The sequence below is a fragment of the Camelus dromedarius genome, unplaced genomic scaffold (genome assembly GCF_036321535.1).
Source record: "Camelus dromedarius isolate mCamDro1 unplaced genomic scaffold, mCamDro1.pat HAP1_SCAFFOLD_121, whole genome shotgun sequence".
NCBI classification, from domain to species: domain Eukaryota; kingdom Metazoa; phylum Chordata; class Mammalia; order Artiodactyla; family Camelidae; genus Camelus; species Camelus dromedarius.
In genome coordinates this window covers 1,343,979-1,364,332 of record NW_026989801.1, presented here as the reverse complement: position 1 = coordinate 1,364,332, position 20,354 = coordinate 1,343,979, and the positions used below count along the sequence as shown (strand labels likewise).

The 20,354-nt window shown below is 43.6% G+C and overlaps 1 long non-coding RNA gene across 1 annotated transcript; it reads right to left on the bottom strand.

Moving 5' to 3' along the window:
- Positions 1-655: 655 nt before the first annotated feature.
- On the bottom strand, positions 656-19,597 carry LOC135320774 (uncharacterized). The gene is made up of 4 exons (XR_010380104.1): positions 19,319-19,597; positions 18,454-18,561; positions 2,062-2,134; positions 656-688 (listed from the first exon to the last, which is right to left on the bottom strand). It is a non-coding gene; the product is annotated as an uncharacterized LOC135320774 (long non-coding RNA).
- Positions 19,598-20,354: the final 757 nt, after the last annotated feature.

The following is a 20,354-nucleotide window of genomic DNA, read 5'->3' as shown; positions in this document are numbered from 1 at the left end:
ATAAAAGGACAGTGACACGCTAGTGGATAGAATCACATTTAACTTAGGAACCTCTCGTTTGATGCAGCCCCTCCCCCAACACTGACAATATTCAGCAACCATTGGGGATGGCAGTTACCGGTTGGATTCTAGGTGGAATCTTGGTGTGTACCGCGAGGCTTGTTGTGGCTGGTGGATCCAAGGTAACTGGGCAGAATTCTGTGGGTGAATCAGTTTGATGGAGGGGCTGCCGCCCTTTGTGGAGATTGGCTTAGTTCTTTTGTTCGGGACGCTGTGTAAGTTCGAGATAATGCTGCTGCCCAAAGACCTAAGTTCACGGGTAAGTTTCCAGAACCTGAGAGGGCAGACAGTGGAAGATCTGCCTGTCATCATCTTACTGGTGATGCTCCGAGGTACTTTCTGACTTGCCCAGTCCTTTTGAAGTCGACTTTATGGGAGACACGAAGAGAAGCTGGCAGAAAAGCTGGCTGCACGGATTGAGGAGAGATGCGAAAATATTGATGAGAGTTGTTCCTCTACAATGGAGAATACCGGCATGGAGACATCTCTAGATAATACCAGGCTCGAAAGACATTCATGAGACCTACTGAACATCTGTGTTACTGGCAGAAACATTCGGAGTGTCAACGTGCACTTGAGAAATTCACTCAATTGTCTGCTCCAAGAACAGCTCCAAGATTCCTGTCGTCTAAAAGAGAAGAGATGGCAGAGATGATAAAAGCGCTCATGTTCTTGGAAGAGGTCATGAGAATCCACAGGTCCCAAGGGGCATTTACAAACCATTCAGACCAAAATGCACCAAGCCCAGGTAAGCCTTTTCCCAGGTTTGGGCCTTGCTATCAAGCACTTGCTCTTCCCTTCCCTCCACTCAGGCATCCATTTCAAATGATCAGAACCTGAGCTGCAATGAAGCCAGTAGGAGAAGAGCAAGCCCCTCCTAGAATCAGAGTTCCTCCATCTTCACACTCTGTGAACAACAGTGAACTCCTGAAAGGTCAAATACTCTCGCCTAAAATAGTTGGGAATTGAATACTTAGCTCACACCAAGAAATGATGACCTTCCCCTAGATTCAGCAAATGCTGGGTTTATGTCTTGTCTGGGGTGAAGGGAGTGTGGTAAGTGAGAGGAATCTTTGACTGAACTTGAATATGTACTAGGCCTCAGTGTTTCAAGACAGTATAGGTAAATATTATGTCAGATAGTGACCTGAACTGTAAAAGCCGTGAAATCCTTTAAAGACACAGTTTTGGTGGACCGTCTTTTTCTACAGCCAAGCACCGGGTGCACGAAATATTGGGGGTGCAGACTTGGTTGTGTTAAATTGCTTTACCCAACATGATCGGATGATTATTCGTTCTCATCACTGATAGAAGAACCCCTGCTTTTCAATAGCCTAGCATAACTGCAGCAGGGTTCTCACAGCTAAAATGCCTGTATATGTTTTTGGAATCAAGCCTAAATGTATATATTTTGTTTGGTTTTTCTTGTACTTTCCTAGAGAGGAATGTTACCCTTTGAAATGCCAACATTGGACATTATGTGTCTTTGGGAGTATAGGGCACCACATGCACAACGGAAAACCAGTCTCTCGGTTATTTCATGGTTTCAATAGGTACTTCATTGTTCCTGTTGGTGTTGGAGGCTTCAATAGTAAAGAGTTGACATGTCCCCTTCAACATTATGGACTGCAGTTTTACTTTCTATCTGTCTACATTTTTCTTAGAGCTGACATAATGTTACAAAAATTGACAAGTCTGACTTCTAGGTAAATTTAGTACGTTTCAAACACTAACTTCATTTTCATCTAAATCCCAAAACATGTAAATCAATTCTATTGACCTTCTTAAAAACTGCAACTGTGTTATCAACACAATGTCAAAATTGGAGTCTTCGGACAATCCCTCCAACCATGGCTTTATAGAAAACAGAGGTAAACAAACATCATATTTCTGTGAATTACATCTGGAAAGTGTTGATTTATCGATGCCCAGTTGGCAGAGAACCAGTGCAACCTGCGCTCACTCCCTCCCATGTACACAGCAATGTAAACTTCCACTCACCCAGCCCTTGGCACAGGACAATTTCCGAAGAGTGGTCTGTCACTTCCAAAGACAGTCTGATTCCTCAGAAAACCTGGAAGCAGGAGAAGGCAAAGTAGAGAATGGAAATCTGTGCAGGATCTGACCTCTGCTGATGGAGCAGCAAAGGTGAAACTCTGTTTTACTTGGACGCACACTCTCAAGCGGACAGCACACATGGGACTGTAGGTAATGCACTGAGTGTTAGAAGAGTGCACAGCAGATGCTTGGCTGACATAACTCATAGAAATCAGCACAAAATATCCCCACAATTGATTCTGAGACCAAGATCCGATCTGCCAATTTGAGCTAGCAGAGGCAGCGGAAAATGAGGTATAGAGCTACAGGTAATGGCACACGCTGAGTCTCAGGGATCTGGAGTGCATTGTGGGTTGTGGTGGGTTCTATCAATAGAGCAAACCGACCTGTTACCCCAGTAAGAAAGCAACCACATTGGCGTGTGAGGTTGAGTTTTTCGATATGTGCCATGGCCACATTCACTGCATCTTGCAGGCCCAGGATCAATTTGGCATTTTGCCAATAGAGCACGTGTGGGGCTCAACTAGAGAAGCCGTGCATCTGGTCTGAGGGATTCAGTGGCCCTTGGGTTTGAAATCAGTATTAAAAGCTTTAGGATCTGCTAAAGTAAAGGGGAAACTGTGTTTTACTGGAATGCACACTCTAAAGTGGACAGGCCATTTGAGATGGAAAACAATGTGCTGAGGGTTAAAAGAGTGCATAGTGGACGTTTGGTTGACATATCTGAAAGCAATAATCACAAAATTTCTCTGCAATTCATTCCCAGACCAATACTCCACCTGTTAATTTTGAGCTAGGACTGCCTGTGGAATCTGTGTGTTAGGGCTGTGGCTGATGTCACAAATTTATTCCCAGGGGTTTGGAGATTGTTTTGGGTTGTGGTTGGTACTATCTAGAGAACAGATCTGCCTGGGTCCTCTCTTAATATTAAATCTGCTGGCATATGTGTTGTGGATTATCTTAGTAACCCAGGGCCTTAGTCACAGTCTTTCCACATCCACGGTATAATTGCTCATTTTCTCCATAAAGGAGAAATGGGTCTCATTCAGAGCCATCTTCATCTAGTTTCTAGAATCCAGGGCAATTTATTGTTGAAATCAGATTCTATAGCCCAAGGATCTGCAACTTTCATAGGCAGGATTGAAATTTCTTATTGTCCAAAGCAGAGGTTTTTGAAATGCCTCATGCTTGCCTTTGAGTACCAATGCCTTATTGCAAGAGTTCTTGCAGCAGAGATCTGCTGAACAATAGGTGAATTTGAAACCTTTCCATCAGCCTTGACTACCACATGCTAATGCAACAATAGTTGTGGTGCTGACCCAGTACTACACTAAGGATCCAACTGTGGCACTGCATGCTTCAACAGGTTCTAATGTGTGACATCATTAGATTTGTTTCCACTTTTGTTTTTGTTTGCAGAGAACCTGAGGGAACCCATTATAAAATTTTGACTTTTCCGTGGCAATAGTAAGGACGAATGCACTTCCATGAGAGTGTATTGGAACCATTCCCCATCCACATATCCAGCCGGCAGCCCAGAAACCATTTGGAAGCCTCTATTCCAGCAAAAATTACTAGTCCCAGCACTGTCAGAGCTATGATAAGCATTTAACCAAAATGACACTCTGCTAACTTTACTAGAATAGGTTGTATTCACCACAACAAAAACCACACTAGCAATCATAGATATAACAGGCAACAGACACAGAAGGAATGCATGGCATCATTACATACCAAAAACAATCCTCACAGCATTAATACTAAATGTGCACAGAAATGATTTCACTTACAAAAGCTGTTCAAGTCTATAATAGATAACTGATAATCCTTAACCCATAGCGATAGAGAGATATAATAAAATTAAAAGAACCATTGCAAATTTTCAAAAGACAGGAGTCTCCTGAAAGAACATACAATGTATTAGACCAAAATTTACTAGAACATGACTTGAAAAGGGAGGACATAAAAACACTGAAGGAAATCTTGAGTCTATGAATACAAATGCAGGCTAGTATAAATGGAAAGAGAAACACTTTAGATGAGCCAAATAGAATCAGAAAACTCAACGGTGAGAATAGCTAAGCTAAAGACAGTCCAAATCGGACTAGATAATGCAGAGGAACAAATAAGTGACTTCGAAAGCAGGATAACCGCAATCACTCAGTCAGAACACGACATAGAAAAGCAAGTGAAAACCAATGTAAGCAATGCAACTGAAACCTGGGATAAGAGAAAACATACCAGTCTATGACTCATAGGGATCCCACATGGAAAAGAAGAAAGACAAATGGTTTGAAAAGATATTTGAAGAAATCAGACTGAAATTTTCTTAAACCAAAGATAGAACCAGCTATCTCAACACAGGAAGCACAGAGGGTCCAAGCATTATGAACCCCAGTAGGCCTACAACAATATATATACTAATTTAAATGGACAAAGTTGATAATAAAGAAATGATTCTAAATGCACCAAAATAGAAACAAGTGCATTGCAAGAGAACTTTCTAATGTCTTCAGCTGATTTCTCAATAGATAGATTGGTAATTTTTTCTTCCCTCTTTCATTTTGTGTTGATCTCTATTCCAAGAACTGATGAAAGGCAGATTCCTTCAGTCTAAACAAGATGAGTTGGCAGAGATTCTAAAAGTGTTCAAGTTCTTGGAAGATGTCATCAGAATCAACACATCTCAAGGGGCTTTTTCAGACAATACAAGAGACCATGCACCAAGCCCTGTTTATACTTTTCCCAGTAGTGGGCCAATGTATTAAGACTTGCTGTTCCTTCACACTAAACCAGCCATGCAGGTATACCCTCAGTCTGCTACTGCAGTTGAATTAGAGCCAGGTCCAATTTTACCAACACTGTAGGGAGAACCTGAGCCTGCTACTGCAAGAGACACAGCACTGTGTCCCATTTCACCAATCTTTCAAGGAGACCCTGAGCCTATTCCTGCAGGAGACTCAGAGCCAAATCACATTCCACCAGCTGTGTAGGAAGAACCCCAAGCCTTCACTTGCAATGGATCCAGGAATGTGTCCAATTCCACTAGCCTTGTAGGGAGACCTTGAGCCTATTCCTGCAGGAGAACCAGATCTCTGTCATATTCCACCATCCCTCCAGGAAGATGCAGGGCCTCCTCCTGCAGGAGACTCAGGAATGGGTCCAATTTCACCAGTCCTGCAGGGAGACTCTGAGCCAATTCCTGCAGGAGACCCCGGACTGGGTCCCATTCCATCAACCATGCACTAAGACCTTGAAGTGGGTCCAATTCCACTAGCCTTGCTGGGTGACCCACAAGCCTGATCCTGCAGGAAAATTAGAGATATGTCATATTCCAGAAGCCCTGCAGGAAGACTGAAAACCTGCTCCTGCAGGAGACCCAGGAATAGGTCCAAATCCACCAGCCTTGCTGGGAGAGCACAAACCTGATCCTGCAGGTGATACAGAGCAAAGTACAATTCCAACAGCCCTGCAGGGATATCCTGAGGCCACTTCAGCAGGAAACACATGACTGGGTCACATTCCAATACCCCAGAAGGGAGACTGTGAGCCTGCTACTCCAGGAAACCCAGGACTTCGTCCCATTCCACGAAACCTGCAGTCAAACACTGAGACTGCATCTGCAGAAAACACAGAGCGGGTCACATAACACCAGCCCTGTAGTGAGACTACAAACCTGCTCCTGGGGGAGACCAAGCCCTTCACAGAGAACATGAGCCAGCTCCTGCAGAAGAACAAGAGTTGTGTGACATTCTACCAGCTCTGCAGGTAATCCCTAGGCTTGCTCCTGCAGGAGACAGACATCCCAGTCCAATTCCATCAGCCTTTCCAGGGAGAACCCCAGCTTCCTCCTGTAGAAGAGCCAGAACTAGATCTCATTCCACCAACCCTGCACGGAAACACTGAGCTTTCTCCTGCAGGATACCCACAGCCAAGTCATATTCCACAAACCCTGCAGGGAGACACTGAGCCTGCAATTGCAAGAGACTGAGGACTGGGACGAATTCCACCAGCTCTGCAGGGAATCCCTCACCTGCTCCCATAGGAGACTAAGAGCCATCAGTTCTGGTGGGGTCCCTAAGCCTGCATCTGCAAAAAATACTACAGAGTGGAGTCACATTCCACCAGCCCTGCAAAGAGAACAGAACCTGCTGCTGCAGGAGACACAGGACTAGGTCCCATTCCACCAACCTTGCAGGGATACCCTGAGCCTTGGACCAAGGAATGGGACAAATTCTGCTAACCTTCTAGGGAGACCATGAGCCTCTCCTGCAAGAGAACCAGAGATGGGTCATATTACAGTATTCTTCCAGGAAGACCCAAGGCCTGTTCCTGCAGGAAATGCAAGAACAGGCCCAATTCCTCCAGCCTGAAGGTAGAGTCCAAATCTGTTCTGGCAGGTGACCCAGAGATGGGTCCCATTCCATCAGCCCTGCAGGGAGACTCTGAGCCTACTTCTACAGGAGACCCAGGAATGTGTCCCATTAAACCAACCCTGAAGGGAGACACAGAACCTACACTTGCAGGAACCACAGAGCCAGGTCACATTCCATCAGCCCTGTAGTGACCCCTGAGCTGGGTCCAATTACACTATCCTTGCAAGAAGACCCTGTGCCTATTCCTGAAGCAGAACAAGTGATGGGGTCATGTTCCAACAGCCCTGCAGGAAGACCTGGAGCCTGCTTCTGCAGAAGACCCAGGACAGGGTCTGATTCCACCATCCCAGCAGGGAGAAAACTAGCCTGCTCCTGCAAGTGACCAAGGTCTGAGTCATATTCCACTAGCCCTGTAGGAAGAACATAAGACTGCTGTTACAGGAAACTCAGAGCCATGTGCCATTCCAGCAACACTGCAAGGAGAGTCTGAGCCTGCCCCTGAAGGAAACAGAAACCCAGTCACATTCCACAAGCCCTGCAGGGATACCTGAGCCTGCACATGCAGGAGACCCAGGCCTGGGGCCAATTCTACCAGCCCTGTGGAAAGACATTGAATCAGCTCTGGCAGGAGACTAAGAGCCATGTCACATTCCACCAGCCCTACAGGTAATTTATCAGCCTGCTCCTGCAGAAGACCCAGAGTCAGGTCACATTCCATGAGCAATGCAGGGAGACTTAGAACCTACACCTTCAAAAGACCCAAGAATTGGACCAATTCCAATGGCACTGCAGGGAGACCATGAGCCGTGTCCAAATCCACTAGCCCTGCAGGAAGGCCCCGAGCCTACTCCTGCAGGAGAACCTGAGATTGGTCATATTGCAACAGCTCTAAAATGACCCAGAGCCTGCTCCTCCAGGAGACCCAGGACTATGTCCCATCCACCAGCCCTGCAGGGAAACCCTGAGACTGTTCCTTCAGGAGAACCACAACTGGCTCACATTTCACCAGCAATGCAGGGAGACTTAGAGCCTGCACCTTCAAGACACCTAAGAATTGGACCAATTCCAACAGCACTGCAGGGAGACCATTAGCCAGGTCCAATTCCACTAGACCTGCATAGAGACCCCGAGCATGCTCCTGTAGGAGACCCAGCACTGGGTCTCATTCCACAAGGCTTGCAGGGAGAAACTCTGCCTGTTTCTGCAGGAGACCAACAGCTAAGTCACATTTCACCAGCCCTGAAAGAAGACCCCAATCCTGCACCTGCAAGGGACCTAGGACTGGAACAAAATTGACTAGCCCTGTAGAGGGACCCTGAGCCTGCTTCTGCAAGAGAATCAGAGATTTGTCATATTCCATCAACCCAGCAGGGACAGTCTGAGCCTGCTCCTGCAGGTGATACAGAGTAGGGTGAAATTGCAAAACCTTGCAGGGACACCATGAATCTGCTGCTGCAGGAGAAAAAGGATGGGGTCTCATTCCACAAGTCTTACAAGGAGACCCTGAGCCTGGTCTTGCATGAGATCCTGAGCTGGATCCTGCATGAGACACAGGACTGGGTCCCATTCTACCAACTCTGCAGGGGAACCCGAACCTGCACCTGCAAAAAACACAGAACCGTATCACATCCCACCAGCTCTGCAGGGAGACTGTAAGACTAGCCCTACAGGAGACCTAGAGACAGGTTACTTTACCAGTCCTGCAGGGAGACCCTGAGCCTGATCTTGTAGCTCCTCCTGCACCTAAACACACACTTCTATGAGACCCAGAGCCAATTCAGGCATCACCACCCCTACGGGCTGAGATGCCTCTGCAAACACCAACACTGTCATCTAATTCTCAGAATCAACCCACTCCCAGACCCAAACTTTACTTCCCTTCTCCTGGCATCATTTTTGTTTGTTTTTTCTGTAATTTCCTTGTTTTCTTTCATGTCATTTAGAGTATCATCTATTTTTATGTTTTAAGTTTACAATAATAAAATTTAGATGTTTTTCCATTTTAAATTGTGCAATTCAGGAGCATTAAGTGCATTCACAATGCTGTGTAACCATCATCACTGTCTAGTTTCAGACTGTTTCTTTCCTCATAATAAAACCCTGTATCCAAACCACACATTCTCTTTTCTCCCTCCCCTAGCCCCTGACAAGCCCTAATCCTATTTCTTTCTGTGTGTCTTTCCCTACCCTGGATGTTCCCTATCAATGAAATCATACAAAAGGTGGCTGTTTGTGTCTGCTCTCATATTTTAACAAGGGACTGGTTTTTTTTTTTTTTACTTGAAGTAGCATTTTGGTTATTTGAAAGGGAAACCCAGGTGGATTAAACATGAGATGTACAAAATGAAAATTTTTAGAAACTATGTGCATAATCTCGAGATAGGCACTGCTATTCTATATGTGAAACCAGAGCCAGAAGGGAGATGCTTAGCTCTTCCTGTGGCAAAACATAACCTACAAAATAAAAAATAATAATATTCAAAAGCCATGAAAGACAAACCACAACCTGGAAAAATCATTTTTCATAACCTAAAGTCAGAGAAAGGTTTCACATCCCTGTGGTCCAAAAACTTCTTGAAACACTGTGTTCTAAACAGAAACAGAAAAAACACATGCAATTCCAACAAGAGGCAATGCAGGTGGCCAGTGTATATTAGAGGTGCTTGACCTCTCAAGTGAGGATGCATACAGATGTACACACTTTGGAGACAGCATTGGTCACCATCACACTGGCAGGACTTTAGCCTGGTGACAACCAGCTCTAGTGACAACATGAGGAGGCAGAGGCCACAGTAGATCCCCTGGAGGGAAGAGTGAGCAGACACTCCTCTCTGGGAGAACAGTATGCAGGATGAATTACAGTTCCACAAGTTCACCCCTTTCCGAGTAGTGCTGATGCTTAGTGTTGATCATACTAAAATTCTTGCACAATTTTTCAAAGACGTCTTTTCAAGGATGTTGATCACAGTTCTGGTTTAACTAGTAGGAGACTGGAAGCAACACTAATGTTCATGGAGACGGGGTGGGATTCATCAGTTCTGGTTCACATGGAGGAATGATTGTTGTGCAGCTGGAAAAATGAGTGCTAGGTCTTTACCTGATGTCAAGGAAGCCCTCAGTTTGGATGCTTGTTAATCCATCATCTACATCCCAGATGCCATCTATGACCACATATGTGTCAAATCATCATAGATGTAAATGAATCTTGTGGTGTGTGAGAGACAGAGGCAGAGAGAATAAGAGAGATAGAGACTGAGAGATGTTCACCAAGCCATTCATGACGGTCACTTCTGGGGGTGGGATTTGCAAATCTCTGCACTTTTCCTTTAGGCAACATTTCAAGTGTTCATAATGTATCTATATTGCTTTACTAATTCTAAGGTATTTAAAGCATATGTTACTTGAGATTCATTCATATTGAATCCACAGCATAAAGTTTATTATTTTTATTTTAAAGTATTTGTTACAAGTACCATCAGCATTTATGAGAGTAAAATGATAAATTCTAAAGAATGAAGAATCAGATAAAGAACAAAACCTTTTGGTGACTCAGACACAGGCCAGCTAGTTGGCAGCAAATGGCAGGGTGGGACAGGTTTCTCTAGAAGGTTGTGTATGTTCTGAATCAGCATCCAATAGAGGCAAGGAAAAATTACAAGACATGTACACTGGAAACTACAACAGCTTGTTGAGAGTAATTAAGAAAGACCTAGCCCTATTTTAAAATTTGAAGGAGCCAAAGTGACAGAGTAGACAGACTCACAGCTTGACCTCTCCCACAAATACACAAAGAATTACATCTACAAGAACATTGAATTGCACAGAAACCTCCTGAACTCTGGCACAGTGTCTCTCATTTTGAAATACAGGAAGATTCTCACAAAATATGGTAAGGAATAAAAAGAAGAAAGACAAATTCAGTGCAGGACTGATCCTGCAGGGAAAAAGTAGCATAGGAAGAAAGGCACCCTCACACTGGGACACAACCTCTCTAGCTGGGAGATCAGCTAGGAAAGAAGCAGAGCTTCCAAGGTTTGGAGGAGACAGTGGCAACTGCATGGCAGGCAGAACTGGGGAATACTGACACAGAGGGTCCCTGTGATGACCAGCCCTAGACATGAACTAGCAGGGATGAGCCAGGACTGGCTACTGGAGTCAGTGAAGAGCCCAGGCAGAGGGCTGGGTCACACTGCAGAGAGGCAGCATCAGGAAACTAGAGGTCAGTGTGAGCTCTGGCTGTGTGTGTGTGTGTGTGTGTGTGTGGAACAGAACAGACTGAAACTCTCATAAAAAAGCACCAATGTTGGTATAATGGGGGAGGAATGACGCATGGCTGGGCCAAAGTCAATTTCTCCACTTGGCTCCATTGTTGGTGTGTTCTCATGAGAAGAGAAATGGGGCTTGGTCATAGCCAACACTGCTGCACAAAGGCAGAGCTGAATGTTGAATCCATATCCTGTGCCATTGCAACTTCACAGGCGGGACTGAGATTTGTTTACAGCCCCAGGCAGAGAGGGTGGATTTGCTCTCTCTGGTCACTTTGTGGATCCACACCTCTGGGACTTACAGGTAGTGAGTGGAGTTCTGACTCAAGAAGGGTGGCCAGTGAGGGTATTTAAAACGGGGTGGTGTATGGTTCCATATGTGGATGCGGGATTGGGGTTTGAGCTGAACCTGTAGTGGACCACAAATTCATGTGTGTGACTACACACTTGCTAAGGCAGGTCCAAGGGACTGACACTGCTGGATCTGCACTGATGTTTCCTGGGGCTCAGAACCTGAGGGGCACCAGAGTAGGTGGCTGACATTCCCAAAGCTAAAGCAGGGATAAAGCCAACATCAACAAATAGTACTTTGTAAGTCTGCATAACAAGTGACAGACAACACCACAGAGGGAACTCCCCAGTGGAAATCTCCTGCCTATTTTTCTTCACAACTGAAGTGCTCCCACCCTGCCTACTACACACCACAGCTCAGAAACGGGTCTAGAAGAAATACATAGAGCCAGAGAAATATAAGTAAATAAAGAAGCCGAGGAACCACTTTCAATTAAAAGAACAAGAGAAATCCCCTGAAAGAACAAACAGTAAAATAGACTGATAGTCTACTAGACTTCGAAAAGGGAATCATCAACACACTGAAAGAACTAAAAGAGACTATCAATAGAGACAGAAAACTTTGAAAAGAAAATTTAAACTATAAAGAAGAGCTAGTTAAAAATAGAAAATTCAACTACAGGCAATCAAAAACAGACTAGATAATGCAGAGGAATGAATAAATGACTTAGGAGACAAGATAAAAGAAATAACCCAATACAGCAGACATAAAAGCCAATAAAAACCAATTAAAGCAAGATAATATAAAGTGCGCCAGCCTATGCATAATAGTGGGTCCCAGAAGGAGAAGAAAGAGAAAAGGGGATTGAAAAGATAGTTAAAGAAATCATGACTGAAAACTTTCCAAACCTTAAGAAGGAAAGAATTATCCAAGTACAGGAGGCACAGAGGGTCCCAAACAAGAAGAAACCAAACAGACCTACACCAAGACATATTATAATTGAAATGGTTAAAGTTAAAGATAAAGAAAATATTCTAAAGGCAGTGAGAGAAAAACAAAATGTTAGTTAAAAGGGAGCCCCATAAGCATTCAACAGATTTCTCTACATAAAAACTTCTGGCCAGAAGGGAGTGGCAAGATATATTCAAAGTCCTGAATGAGAAAAGGCTGCAAACTAGGATATTCTATCTAGAAAGACTCTCCTTTAGAACAGAGAGAGAAAGAATTTCACAGACAAGCAAAACTAAAAGAATTCAGCAGTACTAAATCTATGCTAAAAAAAATTGAAAGTTCTAATCTAAATAAAACATAAACAGGAAGCTATAGAAATTAGGAAACCATAATTGGAAATGCAATAAATACAGTGAATTGCAAGGGAAAACATGAAGATATAAATAAGTCAGTAAGTCAATAAAGAAAGCAAGAAAGAAAGAGAGAATAGCAAAATCATAAAAGGTGAAAGAGGAGAGCAAGAGAATATAGATTTTTTTCCCTTTTTTTTTTTTCTTCTTTCTTTTTGTCTTCTTTCTTTTTAGGATGCACTTGAGCCTACATGACTATCAACTAAAACCAAACAGATGAAGTAAGGGGTTACCATACTTGAAAGACAAGATAACCACAAATCAGAAGTATATAAAGAGTCATAAAACCCAAAAAGAAACCAAGCTTATAGAAAAGAAATTTATCATATGACAAAAATGAAAAAAAAAAATTAAAAGAAAGTAACAAATAAGAAATACCAAATCAACTGGAAAACAAATTTCAAAATGGCAATAAAACCACATCTATAAAATAACTACTATAAATGTCAATGGACTAAGTGTTCCAATCAAAAGAAAAAGTGAAGGAGGAGGAAAGATGGTGGAGTAAAAAAGATGCTCAGAGCTCACCCTCTCCCACAAATTCACCAAGAGTGACATCCACAGACACACCCACCACCCAGAACACCTGCTGAACTTTGACAGAATATTGCCTTCTTCAAAAGATAAAATTTTCCACAAATCTGGTAGGAGAAAAGAAGAAAAAGGAAAATAGTTCAGGACCATTCCAATGAGGAGGGAGCTGCAAAAGGGTAATAGCATTAATACACTGGGTCTACCCAACTCCAATGGCGAGTTCAGCAAGATGGAGAGGGAACATCTGCGGCTCGGATCTGTATAGAATAGCCTTTGACTGACAGAACTAAGTTAATTGGGCACAAAGAGTCCCAATGATCCCCAGCCCTAGACGTGAACCAGCAGAGGAGGGATGGGACAGGCTGTCTGAGTCGAGCAGAGGATTCGGGCTGACTGTACAGAGGAAACCTTGGGGGACTGCAATGTTCTGTGTGCCATGGCTGGGAGAGTATACAGATTAGAACAGCCTGGGTCCCCCATAAAATCCAAAAAAAAAAAAAAAGGCAAAGCAACACTGCTGGTGTGCCCTGGGGGGAAGGGGATCCGTAGCCTTTGTGTCCACAGACCCACAGTGCCATTATTGGAGACTTCTTGGGAGAAGAGTGTCAAGGCTCAGCCATAGCCACCATATTTTCTGGTTCATGGTTCCCAGGTGAAGGAGGGGTCAAAAGCCGAATCCCTACCTAGGGGCTCCACAACCTCATAGGTGGGACTGAGATTTGTTTACAGTCCCAAGCAGAGGGGACCATTACACACCGATGCCTCTCTGAATTGGCTTTTCTAAGACAAATGGACAAGAAGCAGTGTTCTGGAACAGAGCAGGGGTGAGGGCTAGTGCAGCTGTTTTCTCTGAGTCCACCTATGATGCATGGACCTAATGTGGCAGGGGAGCTACCTGCCAACTACCTTGCACAAGTGTGGTGCTGGGACCAGACATCTGGTGGGGGTGCAGACCACCCACAAACTGATGCTGGGACACAGACCAGGAGCACGACTGGAGGGCCTCTGGAACCAGCAAGTGGAGTTTTCACAGCAGGATATGGGCAGGAGTGTGACAACCACAGGAAAAAAAGGAGCTCCTGCTCAATAGCCAGGGCAGACTCAGGTCACCAGAACACCAGCCACACCACCAACAAAGGGGATAACAGGCAAAAGGCATGGAAGGAAGACTTGGCAACCACCCATAATTAAAAACAACCTTATGACAAAATTATTAAGAGTGCATATTCTTGGAGAAAGGCCAAGATAGTGGAGTAGAAGGATACTTGTATCTTATCCTCTCCAATAAATACACCAAGACTGACATTCACAGACACACCCATCCACTCAGAACATCTGCTGAACTTTGATAAAACATTGCCATTTTCAAGAGACAAAATGTGCCACCAATCTGGTAGGAGAAACGGAAAAAAGAAGGAAGAAATGCAAAATGGCTTGGGGTTGGTCCTTTGAAGAGGGAGCAGCAAACGAGGGATAGTGCTGGTTGGCTGGGTCTCCCCCTTTCCAACAGAGAGGTCAGCAGGATGGACAGGGAACCTCTGAGGCTCAGATGTGTACAGAACCGCCCTTGACTGACAGAATTAAGTTATATGGGCACAAAGTGTGTCAACAACCCCCAAACCTAGAAGTGAATTAGGGATGGGAAGGGACAGGCTGCTGGATCCAGGCAGACTCTGGTTGACTGTACAGAGGTAACCCTGGGGGACTACAGTGTGCTGTGGACAACTGCTTGGATTGTATACAGATCAGAACAGCCTGGGGCCCCCATAAAATAAGAAAAAAAAATAAAGCAAAGCAACACTGCTGGCTTGCCTGAGGGAAGGGGAGATTTGTCCTTTGTCTCTGCTGACCCACAGCAACATAACTGGTGATTTCTCAGAAGAAGAGAGATGAGGCTCAGCCACAGCCATCATACCCACCCAGGCAGAGGCAGGGTTGAAACCTGAATATGTACCTGGCAGTTCTGCAGCCTCATAGGTGGGACTGAGACTTGTTTACATCCCCAGACATATAGGAAGGTTCTGTCCTGGTGCGTCTATGAACTCGCACCTCTAAGACAAATGAACAAGGAGCAGAGTTCTGGCAAAGAGCAGGGACTAGGGCTGGTGTGGCCATTTGCCTCAAGCCCACCTACAGAGTGTGGAACAGATGTGGAGTGGGGAGTAGCACTGAACAGGGTAGCAACCAACCCAACTACTGTGCAGGACTGCTGCACCTGGACATGGCATTGGGAAGGGGCACACCCTGCCCACCTACCATGCAGGAGAGCAGCACCAAGATGCAGCATTGGGAGGAGATGTGACATATCTACCTCCAGGCACTGGGAGCAGCACAGACCAAGGGTGTGACCAGAGGGTCTCTGGAACCAATGAGCTGAGTTCATGAAACAAGGCAGGGGCAGGAGCTGTGACAACCACAAAACAAATAGGAGTCCCCATTCAATAGCCAGGGTAGGCTCTGGTTAACAGGTTAACGGCCACATCCGTAACCAAAGGGATAACAGACAAAAGGCACAGAAGTAAGACTTGGCAACCACACTTATTTAAGAAAGACCTCTTGATAAAATTATTAAGGGCACACAATCTCCACGGGAACATCCTCTCTTCTTTTTCTGTTCCATTTTCTTTTACTTTTTAAATGTTACTTCTTAAATAATTTTTATATTTCTATTTTTAATCCCTTTTAAAATTTTCTTTTAAAATACTAATATTATTATCTTTCAATTTGTCCAATTTCATTTTTATCTTTGTTTTGTTCTTCTGTTATGATGATACTCTGTTCTCAAATATTTTTCTTCCTTTAATGTTTTAAAAATTCATCCCAACTCAATTGTTATCTTGTTTCAATATGTTCTTCTGTTATTGATTATACTGCTTTTAAAACTAATTTCTTTGTGTTTAGTTTTATTTCTGCATCCACTTTATATAAATAAATAAACTCCTAAAGGACGACAGTAGATAACTGATACTCCATAAGCCATAGTGCCAGAGAGATATAAGCAAGATGAAGAAGCAGAGCCACCTCTCTCAATTAAAAGAACAAGATAAATCCCCTGAAAGAACAATCAATGAAATAGACATTGATAGTCTACTAGATGATTTCAAGAAAGGAGTGATCAAAGTACTGAAGAAACTAAAAGAGATTGTCTATAGAGACAGAGAATATGTCAAAAAACGAAATTGAAACTCTAAAGAGGAGCCAGTGAAAATTGGAAAACTCATTTGCTGAGATGAGAGTTGAGCTAAAGGCTGTAAAATGTAGGCTAGATAATTGAGAGGAATGAATATGTGACTTAGAAGACAGGACAACAGAACAGCTGAGAGAAAACAAATAAAAACCAATGAAAGCAATATAAGGGACCTATGGAATAACATAAAGCATGCCAACCTACTCATAATGGGGGTCCCAGAAGGAGAAGAAAGAACAAAGGGGATTGAAAAGGTATTTGAAGAAATCATGACTGAAAACTTCCAAACCTAAAGAAGGAATCAGATATCCAAGTACAGGAAGCACAGAGCGTCCCAAACAAGGAGGTCCCAAACAGACCCACACCAAGACATATTACAATTAGGATGACCAGGGTTGAGAATAGGAAATGATTCTAAAGGCAGCAAGAGAAAAACAAAGAATGAGATACAAGGGAACCCCCATAAGATTTTCAGCTGATTTCTCTACACAAACAGTACAGGCCAGAAGGGAGGGGCAAGGAATATTCAAAGTCCTGAATGAAAAAATGATGCAGCCTACGATACTTTATCCAGCAAGGCTATCCTTTAGAATAGAAGGAGAGATAAAGAACTTCACAGACAAGCAAAAACTAAAAGAATTTAGCAACACTAAACCTATGCTAAAGGAAATATTGAAAGACCTACTCTAAACAGAAAAGAAGCAGGATGGTACAAAAAGGAGAAAACCATGATTGGAAAGGTGATTGCTACAATGAATTACAACAGAATAAACATGAAATCATAAAAGAGGACATCTAAATCATTAAGGGTGGGGGAGGCGAACAAGAAAATGTACAGGTTTCTTTCTCTCTCTCTCTCTCTCTTTTGTTCTTGGTAGGATGAGTTTGAGCTTATATTACTATCTGTTTAAAACAAACAGATATAGTAATGGGTTAATATATGTACAAAGTAGGGTAACCACAAGCCAAAAAGTTACAACAGAGTCACAAAACTAAGAAGACACCAATATAATAAAAAGGAAAATTATCAAACCACAAAAAGAAAATGAAAGGAACAAAGAGGAAATACAAAATCAATTGCAAAACAAAGTTCAAAATATAATAAACACATATCTATCAATAATTATTATAAATGTCAATGGACTAAATGCTTTAATCAAAGGATATAGAGTGTAGAGTGGATAATAAAGCAAGTATCTACAATACACTGTATACAAGAGACCCACGTTAGGGAGAAGGACACAAATAGATTGAAAGTGAGAGGATTGAAAAAGATATTCCACAAAAATGGAAATGACAAGAAGGCAGGAATATCAACAGTGATTTCAAATAAAATAGACTTTAAAACAAAGATTATAAAGAAAGATTAAGAAGGACATTTTATAATGATTAAAGGAGTCATAGATGAAGATATTACACTCATTAACATATATGAACCCAACATAGGAGCACCTAAATACATAACAGATAAAAAGGGAAAATTTGATCGGAATACAGTCATGGTAGAAGACTTTAACTATCCATTAACATCACTGGACAGATCTTCCATACATAAAATTAATAAGACAACATAGAAATTAAATGATAAAATAGAACAATTTGCCTTGGTTAATATTTTCAGAACATTATATTTCCCTAAAATAGAATATACATTCTTCCCAAGCGCACGTACCACATTTTCTAGGATAGATCATATACTTTGGCACAAAAGAAGCATTAACAATTTAAAGAAGATAGAAAATATTTGAAGCAACTTTTTCTGAACACAATACTATAAAACTAGAAATTAACTACAGAAAAATAAAGGAGAAATAAATGACACCATGGAGATTAAACAACATACTACTTTAAAAAAAAAATGGGTGGATGATGAAATCAAAGAAGAAATAAAAAAACACAGTGAGACAAATGATGATGAAAACACAACCACACAGAACCTATGGGATCCAGAAAAGGCAGTGCTTAGAAGGAAGTTTATAGCGAGAGAATCAGGTCTACCTCAAAAAAGAGGAAAAACTGCAATAAACAATCAAACTTACCACCTAAAAGAATTAGAAAAAGAAGAGCAAAAAATAACAAAAGTAAGCAGAAGGAAGGAAATAATAAAGATCAGGGAGGAAATAAATAAAATAGAGAAATTAGAAAAATTTGAAAAAATCAAGCCAAGAGATGGTTTCTTGAAAAAGTGAACACAATTGACAAAATTATGCTGTATGCTGGAAATTGACACAACAATGCAAACTGACTATAACTCAATAAAATAAAAATTAAAAAATAAATATATTAACAAAAGAACAAAGAAAAGGTAGTTTCTACTCACCAGACTGGAGGAGGGGACTGCACCCCATGCAGGGTCACACACCATGGGAAAGCCTGGGGTCAGGATTGGAGGAGCAGGGTGCTGTGGACAGGATCTGTCACAGGGTTTCTGCAGGAGGGGAGGGTGAGGCATGTGAGCAGGCTGAGGACTGGCCATTTGAGTAAGTTCATGGGCTCTAGGGTGGAGGGGCTCCCCCAAGTGTCTGGACTTGACTCTGGGTGAGTTGGGCAGGTGGACAGTGGCTCAGTGTGAGTCCCAGTCCAGTGGAGGAGGTAGTGCGTTAGATCTAGAAGGACTCCTTCTGGGGTGGGAGGGCCCACAAGGGAGGCAGGAGGCCAAGTCCAGGTGACTGAGAAAAGGGTGTGTCTTGCATAGGCCTGCAGGGCAGACAAAAGAATCCAGTCTACAGAAGGTGGAAACACGGTCCATACAAGGGCTCAGCTCAGATGTCACCCCCTCAGAGGAGCCTTCCCTGCCTGCACAGTCTACAGGGACAGCCTCCTCCACGCACATCTCCCCAGCAGACACCTTCTCCATTTCCTGCATAGCATTCAGGACCCGGGCCCCTGCTCCACGCCCAGCCATGGTTCCGCTGCCCTGAGGAAAAGCCCTCACAGGAGCCATCAAGCCCTGCAAGACCTGGGCCCCACCTCTCTGTCTCTTCTGCCACCACTGTCTCCACCTGGCCCTCTTCTCCTCCACTCCTGCACTCCTGACTTCCCCCAGCCCTGTGTGCTCTCCAGAGCACGTGTCCCTGCTAACATGAAGTGTGTGCTCACTGTGTCTCATCCACTGCATGCCTCCCACCCAGGTCAGTATCCAGTGCACAGTAGGGCTCAGTAAGTAGAGAATGAATGACTCTTACCATCACTGCTGGGAAGACTTTTGTCTGTGGCCTACAGTGATCACACACCCGTCACACATTCGCTGACGTCCTACTGTGTGTTGGGCGGGTTCCAGATACCGGGCACAGCAGGTAGTGAAGCAGGCAGGTCTCCATTCTCATGCAGCAGACAGCCAGGTGGGGGACACAGAGAAAATTAAGTAAAATATGCACAGTGTCCGGAGGTGATATGTTCCATGGAGAAAAATAAGGTCAGGGAGGACATTTGAGCAGATTCCTGGAGGTGTTTAAGAAGCAGGCAGAGAGAGATCCTGGCTGAAAGAGCAGCCAGCGCAAAGGCCCTGAGGCCACAGTGGGATGCGCATGGAGGGTCTTAGTTATCCGTGTGAGTTCTTAGTCCTGCCGTGAGTATGTATGTTGCTTTTATTTGTAAACCTTGATTTCACCTTTATAGCAAATTAACCTGCATCATCAATCTGCATAATTTAGCCAATTCTCTTTCAGGTGTTGTGGGCACAATGGCGGGCTAGTTACTTGGGTTGGTAAAGAATTACCAGCGTCTGAGAGGGGTTTAGGAAAGTTTAATAGGGACACTGCTATAGGCAACATCAGGCCACACAGGCAAGAGGTGCCTACACGAGGGCCAAGGTTGAGTGTGTGGGGTCTGTTATTGGGGGGGTGCTGTGCACACAAGGAGGAGGGGGCTGCATGATCAATTCTTGCACAGGTACCTGGTTGGTTGTGAGATCTGACAGGGGCTTCTCTGAACAACAGGCTTTACCACTTTAATAAGGGCAGGATGTGAGGCCTCTTCCTAGGGCAATGAGTTTTCATAGGGTAAACACACAGCAAGAGAAGATGTTTTATAGCTTGTGGAAATGCAGGTGTGCAAAGGGTCCTGCAGTGGGGAGTGGGAGGTAAGGTGCCACTGGGCTCTAGGCACACAGAGAGCCCAGGGGTGAGGGTGTATGTCTCTAAAGAGTGACAGCTGGTTTCACACCAGCGACTTTATGTGGAAACAGGAGACTCTAGGTTGTCAGCACGTGTCTACTCAGTG